This window comes from Homarus americanus, unplaced genomic scaffold (genome assembly GCF_018991925.1).
Source record: "Homarus americanus isolate GMGI-L3 unplaced genomic scaffold, GMGI_Hamer_2.0 scaffold27063, whole genome shotgun sequence".
NCBI classification, from domain to species: domain Eukaryota; kingdom Metazoa; phylum Arthropoda; class Malacostraca; order Decapoda; family Nephropidae; genus Homarus; species Homarus americanus.
This window is the reverse complement of record NW_024755355.1, coordinates 97501-114657: the sequence shown is the minus strand read 5'-3', so window position 1 is coordinate 114657 and position 17157 is coordinate 97501. Positions and strand designations below refer to the sequence as shown.

The following is a 17157-nucleotide window of genomic DNA, read 5'->3' as shown; positions in this document are numbered from 1 at the left end:
TCAACCCAATTTATGGCACTCTACACGGTAAGAGCGATAAAAAATATAAATGATTTTGAGAAAAAATGGAAAATCAGGACAAATAAGAACAAATTCAAGACAATACCAATAGCCAAGATCAAAACAAGTCCAGTAATAGTCGACCAGGAACTATACCCATACGACACTGAAGGCAGGATGCTTGGATTAAAACTAACAAAAAGAGGATATATAACATACTTAAAAGATAAAGAACGACAGGCAAGAATAAGATTATCAAAAATAAAACGCTTTAAGAACCTTAGCATTAATAACAAAAGAAAGATTTATATTGCCCTTGTCAAATCAATTATGGACTACCCACCCATCCCATTGAACACCCTTAGTAAAACGAGCATTAAAAGGTTACAAACAGTACAAAATATAGCCCTCAGATTTATATATAACAAAATATACAGACCACATCAATAATGAACAGCTACACAAGAGAGCAAACCTCTTAGCAATCACTGTAGAAATACACAACAAAGCTGCAAATATTTGGAAAAAAGTGACTGAACTTAACACAAACATATCAGAACTGGATAAATAATATAAACAACGAAGAATTCCAAGAACACAGTTGGTTTAAATCAGCCAGGAAGAAAGTAATTGAACCATCTCCTGCCCCAATATACATATAAAACATTAATAGAGAGAATAAAAGATGAGAGTGACCTACCAGCTCCACAAGAACCTGGCAGGCCTCTCCATACAGAGTACCTTTAGACTAACATAACTAACATTTAACTAACATCTTCGCAAAAAAAAATAAAAAAAAAAAAAAATAAAAAAAAAATAAAATGTGACTACCCTCCCAGCTACACAAGGACCTGGGCGGGCTCGCTAACTCAAAAAAAAAAATAAATAAATATAAAATAATAATATTAATAATAATAATGTGATTACCCTCCCAGCTATATCAGCCAGGAAGAAGTAATTGAACCACCTCCTGCCTCAATATACACATTTCTACATAAAACATTACTAGAGGAATAAAGATGAGAGTGACCAACCAGCTCCACTAAGAACCTGGCAGGCCTCTCCATACAGTGTACCTTTAGACTAACACAACTAACACTTAACTAACACCTCAAAAAAAAAAAAATGTGACTACCCTCCCAGTTACACAAGGACCTGGGCGGGCTCACTAACTCCAACAATAACAAATAATAATAGTAAGCAGCATTATATAAATAAACCAATATTAATACAAAGGTCTGACGACCCAAGGGAGCAGAACAAAGACAAAACACCAATAAGAAAGATGAAGCGATCTGGTTGAGCCCAGATTCTTTCTACTCCTACTGTATTTCAGTTTCACCACTTTTCCTTCAACTCCTAATAATCTTCTTTCACCTCTTAACTAAAGACTTCGTATCGTATCGACCAGTCTCTTTCCACCTACACCAGCCAGCCAGCAACACTCCTCCTCCTCCGCCTGTCTGGCGGTCCTTGCTCCCGCCGGAGAGCATGGCGACCCACAAGCTGTCCTCCTGTGAGCATCCTCACCAACCAGCTCTCTCTACATTATGCTTGTAACCATGCTGCCTTCCCAACACCAAGCTGCATTGTACATCCACTACAACATGTATAAAGAGAGCACATTGTGAGTTTCCTTTCTCCATCCCACCCTGAGTGAGCACCAAACATAACATCCCCACAATGGTGACTCCCGGAGATTCGCACTAATACAGGATGGAGGAGAAACAGATCACGCTCCCAGTCTTCAAGCAACATGGAAGACTGGCTTATCCACCCAGAAGCAGCTCTCATCGGCTCTACAGCTACTGTCTCTACACCGCAGGTTAGACACCCTAGAGCAGCTCTGCTACTCTAAGCAGACAGTCACTCCTCTTCCGACCCCAGCACACCCGTCCTGCCTCAGACGCCGACCCCGGCCCAGCAGTAACCCCTGCCGCCCCTGACGCGGCCCCTGTTCCTGAGTGCGGACCCACACACCCCTCTTTTCTCCCTCAGGTACTCCCTGCTAATGTCCTGCACCCTGCTACTGTCATGGACCCAGCTGCTGTCACGAGCCCTCATCCACTTCTGCTGACGCAGCCCCTGCTCCTGACCCAGGCCCACACACCCCGGAAGGCGCATCTGACGACTCTGTACCTGCCGTGAGGGAAGAACAAAATTCATCGCCTCCACACACCCTTTTTCTCCCTCTTTACTCCCACAGATATTGTGTATCTAGACAGTTGTCCCCAGCGACCGGCTCATCCACGCCATCGCCGTTGTCTCACATGAGGCATGCACCGCCCGTTCTGCCTCACATGTGCTATGCAACCCTGCAGACAACAAGTCTCCTACACCACCTGGAGGGAAGGGGGAGTATTGTAGTGGATTTCTCCCCTACAAACGCTGTATGTCGCTGAGTAGCCGACCCCACCAATTCCCCAGTGTATGCCTCATGTTCTAGGTCAACCAGCGCTGCCATACATCACGGAGCGGGGGTCAACTACTAAGCCACGCCTACCCCCACTATTTAAGACCTGACCTCGTGGTTGTCATGGTCACGCTGACTGCTGATCTATTTAACTAATGATTCTTATTAAACTCCACGCCCGCAAAACATGAGTGAGTTAGCGACCCCTGAGAAGACATGTTTTTCCCCATAGACGCTACACTTGTGTTCCCTCCCAGAGTCCCGCCTTTGTGAAGACAGTTGTCAATGCGTTGCTATTCCACTTTCTCCAGGGAAGCTCAATCTTGAATTAGTTTGTGTAAATCAACTCAAGTAATTCGCCAGACCTTTGTCAACTGAGGGTTATCTTTGAATGAGTAACAGTTAGTTTGTTTGTAATTATTGTCATTGCGTGAGTAGCGATCACTGGCAACTCAGGGGTATATATACCCCATGACAAGCCAAGGAAAGCGTTCCCTGACGCTGCTTCCATGTTTCTCCAGGTATGTTTTGTGTAGCCATTCAGTTAATTCAGTCAATTGTAGTGAATATCAGTGATCACCAGTGTTCATGATTTAACAGTTGAATTGTCATTCACCCAGTGTAGAAGTAATATAACGTAAATACGTCTGTCGTCTAGACAAGAGAGTTGTTTTTGTTGTCATGTTTCCCAGTTCCCTGACGCTGCTTCCATGTTTCTCCAGATCCCATTGTGATTCTTGCAACCATTCAACAACGGCCTCGGATGTAGTAGATGACCAACAGGGATCATATACGAAACGATGGCACCGATGCGGCCTGGTTAATGTGCCCCACGGCTTCGTTGGGCCAGACCCCAGACCCGCCATGTGTCTGGCTACCCCATAATAACAACAGTCGTGAGCCCTAGTGTTCTACCCTGGGTTACTCCTTGGAAGTGTATGTCCACAGAGAGGGTTGTAACATGTATGTTAGGGATAATTAGATGGAAATAATTATCCCATGTTGGGTAGTGGACCCCTGTATATGCTAGTGTCAGTATTAACGTATGTTGAGTACAATAAGCTACAATGAGTGCCATGTAATGTAACACCAGTAATGTTGTGAGTAAGAGTTAGAATGGAGTACCGAATCTGCAATAAGCCCAGGAGGTGAGCCTGGTAGTTATATGATTAATACAATATCTTTCTCCATTGATTGCATATTAATAAACTTGTATTTAGAGTACTTTAGGTGTATTCCTTTCTCCCACAGTATTTTATCTTTATTTCCATCCAAGTGACTTGATACCAGAATTACCATACCCATGTGCCTAGACCCTCGACCATGCTACCAAAGATGACCATGCTACCAAAGGAATGACCATGCTACCAAAAGAATGTCCATGCTACCAAAAGAATGACCATGCTACCAAAAGAATGTCCATGCTACCAAAAGAATGTCCATGCTACCAAAAGAGTAGGTGACGGAACAGAGTAAGACTAAGAGAGGTAAGTAAGATGAGGGTGGTGTAGATACAGAGAGGGAAACCGCACCCTCATATGGTGACCTGTCTCTTTCCACCTACACCAACCAGCCAGCAACACTCCTCCTCCTCCGCCTCCGCCTGCCTGGCGGTCCTCGCTCCCGCCGGAGAGCATGGCGACCCACAAGTTGTCCTCCTGTGAGCATCCTCACCAACCAGCTCTCTCTACATCATGCTTGCAACCATGCTGCCTTCCCAGCACCAAGCTGCATTGTACATCCAATACAACATGTATAAAGAGAGCACATTGTGAGTTTCCTTTCTCCATCCCACCCTGAGTGAGCACCAAACATAACATCCCCACAACATAATACATCATCTACATATCTAAACCAGACTGGGGAACGTGGTAAAATATTACTTAATAGTTTCTATTCAAAGAATTCCATATATAGGTTGCTTAATACTGGTGAGAGTGGATGACCCATTGCCATACCAAATTATCCAGGGAATCTATGGGGAACTCGAGTAAATCATCAACTGGGACCTTTGTAAAGAGTGATATTACATCAAAAGTGACGCGTGGAATCCATTATGCAAGTAGATCACTTTAGGTGCGCGTGATCCAGGTATATGCTGATAACCACAAGGAAAAAGAAAACACCAAGTTCCCAAGCGCTTTCGTGTAATTCACTGGTCAGTTTTGATGTAACATCACTCTTTACAAAGGTCCCAGTTGATGATTTACTGGAGTTCCTCATAGATTCCCTGGATAATTTGGTATGGGAATAACCTGACTATTGTGGACTTCATCTCACCTTCCTCTACTGTATATATATTTGCCTTGTTATGTATTTCTCCTTAGTCTGTACTCACCCATGAAGATGTTAATTACACGAAAGCGCTTGGGAACTTCGTGTTTTCTTTTTCCTTGTGGTTATCAGCATACACCTAGATCACGCGCACCTACAGTGATTTACTTGCATATATATATATATATATATATATATATATATATATATATATATATATATATATATATATATATAAACAGGAATAGCAGCTATAATTAATAGTAATACATATTTTCAATCTTAAGCATTAACTTCAAATCTTCAATTTTTACCCGATGAAAATTAACAATCAAAACAAAGACAGCTTGGGCGTGAGCTACAAGGTAAATACAATTATTCATTCTTATTTTGTAGTTGCAAATAACTTCTTATTAAGATTTACGTAATTTAACAAGTATTAAGCCTATTTAAAACCCATTCAGTTATTATATGCCCTTACGAAAAACCTTGTACATTTACGAGCCACAATATATGACGTTCATGTCGTAAACCCCGTTTGGCCCACCTTAAAATTTTGGATGTGGCCTCGCACTCTGGTCTGAATCTCTGTTCATTTTTGTCAGAGAAACTATTTAAATGTATCATTAGTGCTTGATATGGAGGTCATAATGTTTAACTACTCATGACAGTTTAAAAATAAACTACTCCAACGTATGTAAGTGTAATGGCTACAGGTAAAAGGGGAGAATGCGTGCATAAACAGCAACTTGAGGATATTTCTCGGGTAAGTTTCGTGTTATTAAACCTTTCGTTTCCCGTAGAAAGAGTTAAGGTAATAGTGGAGCAGACAGTTTGCACAGGATGACGATATGGAATTGCATCAAATTTTCATATGTTTGGATGATACTAAGTCAGAAAATCTAAACGACAATACACAGAACCTATTAGAACCTGGTAAAATTACAGCTTCGGGCATCCCTGTATTTAGATATCCAAACTAATCTAACGTAACTTAACCTAACCAACCTGGTAAATGTGCATATTACAGCTGGTCCGACTAATTACCCAAATATAGCCGCAATGAAGTCAAATAATGGTCCTACATGAATAAATCGGACTGCTAATCACTTCTCGACTAGTATTTGGTGTCAGAAAGTCACAAAAAATGGAAAACTTACTTTAATCTGAGTTAATAGATCGCGTGCTTGTACCGACAGAGTGAGGAATTACCCAAATGTACCCAAATGTAGTTAAATGTAGCCGCAATGAAGTCAAATGATGGTCGTACAAGCGTAGTTCGGGCTGTGAATCACTTCTCGATTATTATTTGGTGTCATGAAGTCAAAAAAAATTGGTAAACTTAATTTAATCTGAGTTGTGTTGTGTTAGGTTAGGTACTTGCACTTGATCTATTAACTCAGATTAAATTAAGTTTACCAATTTTTTGTGACTTCGTGACACCAAATACTAGTCGAGGTTAGGTTAGGTTAGATTAGATTAGATTAGGTTAGATTAGATTAGGTTAGGTATATGCACTTGATCTATTAACTCAGATTAAATTAAGTTTACCAATTTTTTGTGACTTTGTGACACCAAATACTAGTCGAGAAGTGATTGGCAGTCCGATTTATTCATCTAGGACCATTATTTGACTTCATTGCGACTACATTTTTTTACATTTGGGTAATTCCTCGCTCCGTCGGTACATACACGCGATCTATTAACTGAGATTAAAGTAAGTTTTCCAATTTTTTGTGACTTTCTGACACCAAATACTAGTCGAGAAGTGATTGGCAGTCCGATTTACTCATCTAGGACCATTATTTGACTTCATTCCGGCTATATTTGGGTACATTTGGGTAATTAGTCGGACCCTATTACAGCAACCATGGAATTTGAAGAAAAAAAATGGTTTCTGATGGGTTTTGATGTGATTAGTTCAAATCTGACCTTCATTTTGTTTCGAAAATCACTCGTTTGTGATTTAGCCCCACCCTGATAATAGTATTGTTCTATCGATTGCGTGTTCTGAATTCCCGGTACTCTGTGCTTGCTAACTTAAACCATATAACCAAACTAAACCTAACCTAACAACCTAGCCAGGGGATCCGCCACCGGACCCCTGGTGATCCCTAGCTGGGGGTTTTGCCCCCAGACCCGCAAACACTATGTAATAACCTTAGAGTCACGTGGTCAGCCTCCACGAGAATATAAATAGCTGTTAGAGTATTTCTTACCACACTCTGAGTCTGGGTCAGGGACCAGAATGCGTCGTGGGTTCCTATGTTCTCTAAAGTTTCCTTATTTTTAGAATGAAATAATACGATAAACTTCCAATAATCGAAATCGCACCCAGCACGTTATGGCTCCATGTTGCAACTGATTAAAAATGTCCCGCATCTTTGCACCCACTCCGAATATTCAACACTAATTGATTGAATCAAAAGTTAAGATTTTCTATTGGATTTGATTGGCTGGCACCTCCTGGCACATGCGCGGGAGGTTAGCGAACATACGAATACCCACAATTTGAGCAACAGGGTAGGGACAACAGGTGCTCTGATTTTATTATTTTTTAAATTCAATAACTTCCTTATTATCAATTTGCGAAGGAAGTGTACTATAAGAAAATGATCATAGAAAAAAATAGTTCAATCGATTGAGTTTAGTGAATTCTGGAATTCTGTGGTTGCTGTAAACTGCATAATTACCACCAACCTAACCCAACGGTTAGGTCATTTTGGTCTTGCAGCGAATTTTTGGATTTTAGGTTAAGCTTTTATGAAGTTTAGGGTAGGTTTTGTTATGCTACATTGAAATTATGGTTTTCTGATGGTTTTTGATGCACCCTGAACGACTTCCAAATAGGTGCATGACCGAAACGATAATTTTACCATCTAACTTAACCTAACCTAAACATCTTATCCCCCCTGAAATTCCCTGGATGACCAAAACTAAAATAAAACCTACTGGTAGAACCTTTCCTAACTTCAGTAGTGTATAAGAACACTACTACAACCAGAAGAAGTTGCTTGAGTTTGTTCCTTTTTCCACAGATGTTCTTATTATAGTACCGGGTAAGTATTTTAAAAGAGGCGACATTTACTAAAACTTGCTAATATCGATGACTAACCTGTTGATGCGTTATTTGTTTTGATGTTTATTTTCTTACTGTATTTTCATCAGTGAGTTCTGATATGATAATCATTTCCTTAGAAAATGGTAACTATTGACGACTGACCTGCTGCTGATTTTTCATAGCAACTTATTATAAACACACCGCAACTTCACTGTGTATTATAGTGGACATTGTCATAGTTTGTGCAAATGTAAGACCAGGAATATTTTGAATATAAATGTCATATATTTTGCACAAAAGATAACATAGTTACTCTGAGAAAATTTTTTATCTAAAATTTGTATGTCTAATGCAAAATATATGATGTTTATATTCAAAATGATCACCAAATTATAAGAATTCCAGCAATGTAAATTATATTCTGGCCGGGTAATTTGTATGAATTTTATGAGCTAAAACAGGCAGTCAGGCAAGGTGGGGCTCTAAAATAGCTGCTCAGCCGACACTCACCGCAAGATATGTGAAAAATCCACGGTTATGAAATTACTCTGCAGGCACCGCGAGACATGATAGTAACGCTATGAAACCGCTGCTAGGCGGGTAATATTGTATATATATATATATATATATATATATATATATATATATATATATATATATATATATATATATATATATATATATATATATATATATATATATATATATATATATATATATATATATATATATATATATAGTATATATATATATATATATATATATATATATATATATATATATATATATATATATATATATATATATATATATATATATATATATATATATATATATATATATATATATATATATATATATATATATATATATATAGTCAACCCTCACTTTACGCGGTCCCACATTCCGCGTTTCCACGTTAACGCGGTGCCTTGCCAGAACCTAACGTGCTCACATTACGCGGTGCGTGAACCCCATTACGCGGAGAGTGTCCGGCGCGACGCTATTTTTAGATTCGCCCCACCCGCCTGCCTGCCTGTGCTCCTCGCCTCTCCCTCCTCCTCCCTCCGCTTGGGCAAGCCGCGCGGTAAGGTTGCGCAGTGTGTGTCTTTGTTGCGTTATCACTGACGTCATATGACGTATCGGACTGTGATTGGCCATGCATCCCTACCCCCCTCTGCTGCTAGCTGTAATTGGCTTAAAGTATTATGACGTGTCCACCCGGGGGAGGGAGGGAGGGAGGAAAGATGATCCTTGACCTAGCCGCGCCAGTTTCATCCCTCCACGCCAGACCGTGTAAACGTGCATCCATTGTTCTCTAAAATGGCTTCCGCCGGACCACCACCCCCAGAGAGAAACCTTTCCTTACCTGGACCCAGCGGCACTAAGCCAAAGAAGACACGACGTTCCTTAAGCTACGAGGTGAAGTATACCATCATCCAAGAGTTGGAGAAAGGAACAAGGCAGGTTGATTTGGCGCGCCAGCATGGTGTGAATGAATCTACGATTCGAACAATAAAGAAGGATGCAGCCAAGATAAAGGAGCACATGAAGATCAAGAGTCTACAGGTGCTTCTATGATCAAGTATTTTCACAACCAGGTGCTTCTCAAGACAGAAAAATTACTTGTGAGGTACTTGGTGCGTCAGGCGCGACGGAACATGGCGGTCGACACTCACTCTGTTAAGGACTACGCATGTGAACTGTACATGGCAGTGGCACGAAAGATGGGAACTACAGAGCCCAAACCCTTTAATGCTTCCTCTGGGTGGTTACAGAGGTTTAAGATCCGGAACAAGATCACCAATATAAACATTGGTGGTGAAGAAGCGAGTGCTGACCGTGCTGCGGCTAGGGAATTTCCTCTGTTTTTACGTGAGATTATGGAGGAAGGACAGTACAGTGACGACCAGGTGTTTAACATGGACGAATCTGGTCTTTTCTGGAAAAAGCTACCTTCCAAGTCCTTCGTTGTAAAGAATGCCTGCAAGATTCGGGGCCGGAAGATGCAGAAGGAACGCATCACTGTCCTGTTTACCACCAATGCCTCCGGTACCAGTAAGCTCAAGTTATCGGTGATCCACACAGCACGCAAGCCGCACGCCTACAAAACCATGAACATGACCAAGCTAAATGTCCACTGGCTGACCCCACGTAAGGCGTGGATTTTCTCTACACTGTCCCTCTCCTGGTTTGATGACTGTTTTGTTCCCGATGTAAAGAAATTCTGTGAGCAACAGAATGTGCCATTCAAGATTTTGTTGCTGCTGGACAACGCACCAGGACACTCGCCCCTACTGTTAGATCGTCACCCCAACGTAAAAGTGGTCTTCCTTCCTCCCAACACTACGTCTATATTACAGCCCATGGACCAAGAGTTAATCTGTAATATAAAAGCTGCATTCTCTACGAAAAAATTCAAACTCCTGAATGACTACACCAACACCAGGGAAGAGTTGCGCAACCTGAGTGACACCACCACCGATAGTAAGAGCGAAGAAGATGAGGATCAACAGTTGGCACAGCAAAAAATACTGTTCAAACAATTCTGGAGAGTATTTAACATCAAGAAAGCTGTGGACTTCTTGGTGGAGTCATGGGATCAGCTGTCTATTGCTACAATTCGTCACGCATGGAGACATGTGTTGCATGGAATACCAGGTGAGAGGAGGAGTCAATCTGTGACTGGTGAGGTTCAGACTCTTGCAGTAGCAGTGGACCTTGCCAGAGAAGCTGCGCAGACTGTTACAGTTCCAGGCTTCTCCGAGACCACCAACGACGACATCCTGGAGGTGATAATGGAACCTGATGTGACTACCGTGGAGATGGTAGATGATGATGATGACGACGACGACGTCAGTGAAGAGGCAGGTGGTGCGTCATCCCAAGAAGAACAACACTTATCCCATAGTAATGTTAGGGGTGCCATCGAGTGTATCGAGAAAGCCAAGCTCCTCCTTTCCGACGACCCTGACGCAAACAGGTATGAAATCTTCACTACCCAGCTGTTGCAGACTATGGAGCCCTACATCAAGGTGTATCACGACAACATCAACACCAGCCGTCAGCAAAGCATAACAGATTTCTTCGCCCGCAACCCACCACAGCCAGCCCAAGCCAGTGATAGTGACAGTGAAGATGACTTTGAGGGATTTGTCAGGGAAGCCCTGACAACTGTAAGTGACAGTGATGGTGATTCACCTAGTAATGGTGATTCACCTGAGGGCCAGTAATCTGCCCTCTGCCTCGGAACCAGCCTCCATCCCCGTATGCCGACCCATCTCTTCTACTAACGTAAGTGTTCCACATAACTTTTAGTTTTCCTAACCTAACCTTTATTTTTCCTATTTTTCCTACCTAACCTCTTCTATATTACTTGTTTTTTCATACCATCATAAAGTTAAGATAAAATTTTTACTACAACATAGTTGTGTGTCGTCAAAAAGTGGAGTTTGGGGGTCGGCCCGGACTCTATTTCAATTAATCCCATATGTTATGTTATTCACTTTACGCGTTCCTCACTTTCCGCGGGACCCTGCGGGTTACATTAACCGCGTAAAGTGAGGGTATATATATATATATATATATATATATATATATATATATATATATATATATATATATATATATATATATATATATATATATATATATATATATATATATATATATATATATATATGTATGTATGTATGTATGTACAGCTAAAAACCTGGAACGTCAATGTGGCATTTAAAAACTCATGCACTGTTAAACAAATGTTAATCAAGAACTCCCCCAACAACAGAATTGGTTGCATTTATAAAGTTCCTTGCAAGGAATGTAATATGTTTTACTTAGGCCAGACAGGTAAAGATCTTGTAACTAGGCTTAAACAACATAAATACAGTGTTAGGACAGGCCAGGAATCCAATGCTCTGTTTGTTCAATTGAGGGATAACAAGCATTGCATTGACTGGGATAATGCCTCCTCAATATTACCATGTAATTCAATTGATAGTAGGAACATCATAGAATCTAGTCTTATTAAACATACCGAAGCATTCAACATGAATTTGAGTAACGGCATGTACAAGCTGGACAATTTTGTAATTAAGAAGATTTGTGATCAGGTGAGAAGGCCGGGTCACTTGACCATCTGACCTGACCACCAACCGTTGTGTGCTATTTAAAGATTAGTTGGGTCATTACCTAATACCTGACCATTGTGGACCTGGTCTCACCCTCCTCTGTATATATACACCTTGATTTGTATTACTCTCTCTAGTCTGTACTCACCCCTGAAGATGTGAATTACACGAAAGCGCTTGGGAACTTCGTGTTTTCTTCTTTCCTTGTGGATATCAGCATATATATATATATATATATACAGTGACCCCTCGGTTAACGAACTCAATCCGTTCTAGAAGGTCGTTCGTTAACCGAAAAGTTCGTTAACCGAAACCATTGTTTCAATGGGTTTTTGGGTAATTGGTTCCAGCTCACCGAAACTTTCCTAAATTCAACAAAAATGGGAGAAAAGTTCACTTACTTTGAGGTGTGTTTGTAGAAGGCTCCTGGATGATGATGATGATGGGATTTAGAATGGGGGTGGAGGAGAAGGAAGAAGAGAAGGCATTGGGGTGGAAGACAAGTCACCCCATGGCGCCATTTCACCCATAAAATTTTAGCTCTCTTGGTGTAATTCAAGATTATTTTCCTTAAATCAACACTGCACTGCATTATATATTGTCAATATGTAAAATATATTTCAAAATGACCAATAATTTGCTTGGAAACACAGAAAAAAAGTGTTTAGCTGAAGAGAGTCTCAAGCAAGATGTTACCTCCAGTGAAAACAGAGAGAGACTAACGCCTGTTTGCTGTGTTAAGAGGCTGGATGCCGCGCATTAAACTAGTCACTTTACCTTCAATTATGTTCAATAATCGTTAAAATGACAAAAAAATTTAATATTGAACTTTTAAAATTATTGAATAGTATAAACTTCTTGATATTTACTAAAATAGTAAGGAATTTAAGCCCTAGAACCGATTAATGTATTGGCGGTAATTGCAGTGGGCGCCCTTGGAAGAAATCGAATCAGCACAAGAACACTTAAATTTACTAACAAAATGAATTCTCCGTGACCGTGGAAGGATAGCGTCTGTGATTGGGATGAATGAGACACTCTGTAAAATTTAGACACTTATATTCCCTCTACACTACAGACACAATCAAATATTGGTACACCGATATGTGCACCTCTTAACCTGAACTTAAAACACTACTCTGGGGAATAAAAGTTATACATGATATTGAAATTATTAGAAACTCAGACAATGCCTCATTAGACAACAATAAATTCACAGTATTAAGAAGTGTTGGTTGCACACATGGAACAGGCCTTAAGGGCTTTCAACAAAATAATATCAACCACTGAGAAAATGGTAATAAAATAAGAAATTATTTAATCCACCATGAATAGGCCTTAAGGGCACTCAACAAAATTATATCAAGCACTGAGAAAATGGTATGAAAAATGAGAACTTATTAACTCCTCCTGAATAGGCCTTCAGGGCACTCAACAAATTATATTACTAACAGATGCACCTCTAACCTAACTTAAACACTACTCTGGGAACAAAGGTTATACCTGAGATTGAAATTATAAAGAAATATTAAATGCATTAATGGAACTAAATCACAGTATCACTTGCAACACAAGGGAGAAAACTCATCTGAAAAACAGTTCTCATTCTCTGGCTTCAATTAGTGACACAGACATTAAAAAACAATACTATCAAAATTATTTAAGAAATATTAACTACACACAGCAAGACAACATCAGTAACTGAAAAAATACTATTAACTACACACAAAAATATTATCACTATTATTAAGAAGTTACTGAGTCACAATACCCGTGAACCATGCTTCCTAACCTAACACATAGATTCCACCTGCACTCCGTAGTTTTTAAGGCACAACCAACAGGCACCCAGTGGTTTAAGGCCCAAACCAGCCTTTCTCAACCTTGGAAATGTACCTTTAAGTTCCACTGACTCTTGGCCGATGTGCGGCCCTGTATCACTCAGCTGGCTTCACTTTACCCCCAGTACATCCATGAAACGGAAGAGTGAGCCAATCAGACCTTGTACAGTTGAGAGAAAGCTTAGTAAAGGTTTTCACTAAGCTGCTTGAAGATATGTGGTATTGTGAGCGAGTAGAGGAGAGCTGATGATCCCAAACGATCGTCACGTCGTTAGTTGGGCACCTAGACAGCTGGGTTCACTCCAACTCACCATACTCAACAGATGGCTCAAACCCAGGTCAGTGGGCGGTCATACAGCTCGCTTCACCACTCGTGTCTCATACCGCCAGTGGGCGTTATCATACCGTGGGTCTACAGAACCTTGTTATACTGATGTTAAATAAGCGAAGAACCAGGTCACGTGATCCGTCTCTCCTGGGTACAGCACAGAGGTGGTCCATGACCTCTCTCCAACTCCCCAGCCACTCTTGCTCACTGGTTCACGCTTTCCAGGAGTGACTTATTTAAGCGATTAACAGCAATTGGGGCGTCACGTAACATTTTCAGACTGGGAAGCGATCTATAATTATTTTCAATTTAATAACTGATATTTAATTTCATGATTCGTCCTATTAACTCGAAATTACATTTAATATCGTATAGGCCTAGTTCCACAAACTCTCGCTCGTCTTGAGGCAGTCTTCCCTCAGACGACCTTGAACTCAGCATCGCCAGTAAGCGCGACTTGAAATTACACTGAAATTTCTGATTATTATTTTTTATATATATATATATATATATATATATATATATATATATATATATATATATATATATATATATATATATATATATATATATATATATATATATATATATATATATATATATATATATATATATATATATATATATATATATATATATATATATATATATAAATGAAGAGAGAGAACCAGGGTAAACACAAACATCTTAGTAGGGCTTCTTTTAATTGCTTATGTTTTGAGTAATCCTTTCCCATCATCAGAGCCTAAAAAGTTTTGAAAAAAGTTTAAAATAAAGGTGATATAGTACAATAAAAACATAATATTATGCGAAATTTACCTTCGATAAACTTAAAATATTTAAAAAACAATCCCTTCAAAACTGACGAAAATGGCGAAGACACATACAAAGCTAAAATCAGGAAATAAAATGAGCAGGGTATTACCTTAATTCAGACAGGCAGCCTTAATATGAAAAACATAACAATTCACTAGAGGCCATATCACAAGCGTGGCTTTCTTTGTACTGGTGTAATGCCTCCATAAGGAGGTCTGTATCACAGTAGCTCGTTCCAGAACTAATCAGGCGGCTATAACGGGTGGTATGTTGGTGGGCGTGGTTACGAATAGCTGAATGTGGTGGTTGTGTTATTAAATGGCCTGTTCGAGCGGAGCGGCAAGTGTTCATGGATGCGAGTTATCAAATGTCTCTGAGTTTTACCTATATATGCTGCCCTACAGCTAGCACGTAAATTGATAAACAACTGAGGATTGCAGGTGTGTGGGTATGGTGTCTTTAATTTTAGAATTTCTTAATTGAACTCCTGGTTTTAAAGATTAGTCTAAGAGAATTTATTGGATAGAATTCATTGAAAAGCTTCTTAAGTTTATTTCTAAGGGTGATACTGAGTGGGCCTGTATGCGGTATGGTGAAATAGATAGAATATTTAGGGACAGTGTGGTTGAGGCTGTGTGGGAATAAAAACTATTCAGCGTTTTGCAAATATAAGTGTCTGCAAATCTCTTAGGAAACCATTGTTAAGTAGTTCCTTTATGTATTTTAGTTCAATATCCAAGTGGAAAATAGCCAGAACATATATTGAAGGCTCTGTTGGTAAGTCGTGCTAGATTACGTTTGTAATTAAAAGGAATAAAAGATGAAAAGACTCAAACCAGTGAAAGTTGGTTTTCTGTATAAGGCTGTCTCAAACTATTATGAAGACGGTGGATATTAACATCAAGGAATGGAAGAATATTTTCCTTTTCCAATTCACAAGTAAATTTGATGTTGCCATGTTTCGAATTTAAATAATTTAGGAACATAGGGGCGTGATCAAGTGATCTGAAAATTAAAAAATGTCATCAACACGACGATAGAACAAAGGCTTAAATTGGGACATTGATGAAAGAAACTTCTGTGACAGAAGCGTTGTGCGTGGAGACTAAGGTGAACCCATAGCAACACTATCACATTGTTTATATCTTTTATTAAATAAAACAAACATTCATTTACAGCCAGTTTTAAAATTCTTTAAATTGTGGTCCATTGAATCCATCAATTACAGTGACTCTTTGTGACACCTTGGTTAACGTAATTTCGATTAACGAACTGCCTTCCATAAGGATCTTCAATTGGTTAACGAACAAAAATTGATTATGAAGTTCTTACGAACCGACCTCAACATGTTTTCGCTTGCACTGACCGGGCAACCAGCTTTAGTATCAGTCCGCCAATACATTAATCGGTTCTAGGGCTTAAATTCCTTACTATTTTAGTAAATATCAAGTTTATACTATTCAATAATTTTAAAGTTTAATATTCAATTTTTTAGTCATTTTAACAATTATTGAACATAATTGAAGTAAAGTGACTAGTTTAATCGCGGCATCCAGCCTCTTAACACAGCAAACAGGAGTTAGTCTCTCTCTGTTTTCACTGGAGGTAACATCTTGCTTGAGACTCTCTTCAACTAAACGCTTTTTCTGTGTTTCCAAGCAAATTATTGGTCATTTTGAAATATATTTTATATTGACAATATATAATGCAGTGCAGTGTTGATTTAAAGAAAATAATCTTGAATTACACCAGAGAGCTAAAATTTTATGGGTGAAATGGTGCCATGGGGTGACTTCTCTTCCACCCCAATGCCTTCTCTTCTTCCTTCTCCTCCACCCCCATTCTAAATCCCTTCATCATCATCATCATCCAGGCCCTTCTACATCACACCTCAAAGTAAGTGAACTTTTCTGCCATTTTTGTTGAATTTAAAATTTTGGTGAGCTGGAATACCCATATTGAAACAATGGTTTTGATTAACAAACGACCTTCTGGAATGGATTGAGTTCATTAACGGAGGGGTCCTGTATATCAGTATTTGAGAACAGTTCATCTGTACATATGTCAATAGTTTCGGCAAGAGGATGTTGGTAAATAGAGACTGTATATCAGCTTGCATAACACAGTTGTTGAATGAGATGCTAGTTAGCTCCTTAACAAAACTAAAAGAGTCTTTAACAGAGTATTGATTAATGGTGATTGGTGACAGTATGGGAACGAGAATTTAGACAGATTATAGTTGAAGGTGCCAGGGCAGACAATATAGGGCGTAAAGGGCACTCATCCTTGTGTAC

At 39.5% G+C, this 17157-nt stretch overlaps 1 protein-coding gene across 5 annotated transcripts in view; it reads left to right on the top strand.

Moving 5' to 3' along the window:
• Positions 1 to 4932: 4932 nt before the first annotated feature.
• The window catches only part of LOC121856513 (protein O-linked-mannose beta-1,4-N-acetylglucosaminyltransferase 2-like), a 43320-nt gene continuing 31095 nt past the window's right edge, over positions 4933 to 17157 (top strand). For 2 of the 5 annotated variants that reach the window (XM_042352108.1, XM_042352106.1), the window contains exon 1: positions 4933 to 5052. The gene's annotated coding sequence lies outside the window, so the exon portion shown is untranslated. Of the gene's footprint in view, positions 5053 to 5203; positions 5454 to 17157 lie in introns of those variants that run through there. The other 3 variants (XM_042352109.1, XM_042352107.1, XM_042352110.1) reach the window with 2 other exon arrangements.